At 67.4% G+C, this 1,535-nt stretch overlaps 1 non-coding gene across 1 annotated transcript; it reads left to right on the top strand.

The window, feature by feature from the left end:
- Positions 1 to 636: 636 nt before the first annotated feature.
- Positions 637 to 729, top strand: TRNAI-UAU. Its single transcript is given in 2 exon segments — positions 637 to 674; positions 694 to 729. It is a non-coding gene; the product is annotated as a tRNA-Ile (tRNA).
- Positions 730 to 1,535: the final 806 nt, after the last annotated feature.

The following is a 1,535-nucleotide window of genomic DNA, read 5'->3' as shown; positions in this document are numbered from 1 at the left end:
TCCTGCCTGGAGGGCCCAGGAGCCGCGGGAACCTGGCGAGTCAGACCAGGCGCCAAGCCACAGCCGCGTGCCGTCCCCGGCCCCTGGCCTCGCCCAGCCGGGGCGCCGCCTAGCCGCCTGACAGCCGCCACTGGGGGGCTCCGGACGCGCTCCTTCCGGGGGGCCCCGCGGGGAGTCGGGTCGGGCCTCCCCGGGGCGCGGGAGCAAGGCCGCCCGGCTCATCCCCAGCCCCACCCCTGGCCCGCGTCACCACCGCGGCGAGGACCGCCTGCCGCTCCCCGGGCCTGGGCCCTGCCCCTCGCGGGCCGGCTCCGGGACGCGAAGCCCATAGAGGGGGTTTTCCGGCCTCAGGCGCTGGGGCCGCTCCTCCTACGGCGAGGCCCGGGGCTGCGCGCTGCGCTCTTTGCAGGGCCCCCGTGGCCCTCCCGTCACTGCCAGGCTAGGCGGCCCCTCCATTCCAGAGGGTGACACTCGCAGGCTTCCCCTGCTTGCTCCGCCGGGGAACAGACGGGAGCTCGGCGCGAAGTCGCAGAAGGCTCGGGCCTTGGCTCGCGCCGCGAACGCGCATGCTCCGCCGAGGCCCACCGCGGGCGCCAGTGCGCCCTGATAGAGCCATCGCTAGGCCCGCTCAGCGGAGCTCCAGTGGCGCAATCGGTTAGCGCGCGGTACTTATACAGCAGTACATGCAGAGCAATGCCGAGGTTGTGAGTTCGAGCCTCACCTGGAGCATGACCATTTTGGATGTCTGCAACCCCTTTTGTGAATCTCCTTGCCAGAAGGAGTTAGTCTCTCTTTAGACTTCTTTCTTCTTGTCTCTAATTGCTGTGTCGCACGTCCCCATTGGCCGCAAGCAGGAAGCAGCTCGCAGTGGACTCTCACTGCCCGTTTTCCGAGCTACTTGTTGCCACCGCGCGACATCCAGACGCTCGAACCCGGACATCCACCCACTGCGTCCTTCTAGTGCTCTTCTTAGGCGGGTCGTGCAACTGCACTTAGTCTCGGACCACGGGAGGGCGGATGGAGGTGGCGAGACCCTCCATTGTGGCGGGGTCCCTAGCTGGCCGTGGGGATCGAATATTTTGGGCACTTCACTCTACAGTGTGAACCGGAGCTCCCGGTGCCGAGATGAGGCCCAGGGCCGGGCCTCTGCGTCTCGCCCCCTGGCGGCGCCCACGCACCGCCGACCACTCCCAGGCGTTAGGGCCCGAGGCCCAGCGCGGGGCGTCCGGGGAGCTGTGGAGAGATGTGGGGCGGCTGTTTTCCGCCCTTGTAACTCGTGATGAGTTCTTCCCTCTAGCTTCTGTCTGCAGAGACCAATAGACTGCGGGCCCTTCTCAACCCAGGCGCCCAGCCGTCCCTGGGCAGTTTTGCAGTTTGGGGAATGTGCTCGGAGAGTTCTCCTCCCCATCCTGTGCCCCTTCTCCTAGTGGCACGTCACAAATCCTGGTTCAGAATTCCTCCCGGGGGCCGGGAAATCAGGCCAAGTTGTGGGCGGATGCGCCCTGCTCCACATCCCCAGGGGGGTGGGCAAAGCG

The sequence above is a fragment of the Rhinopithecus roxellana genome, chromosome 17 (assembly GCF_007565055.1).
Source record: "Rhinopithecus roxellana isolate Shanxi Qingling chromosome 17, ASM756505v1, whole genome shotgun sequence".
Classification (NCBI taxonomy): domain Eukaryota; kingdom Metazoa; phylum Chordata; class Mammalia; order Primates; family Cercopithecidae; genus Rhinopithecus; species Rhinopithecus roxellana.
This window is presented reverse-complemented; position numbering and strand designations above follow the sequence as displayed.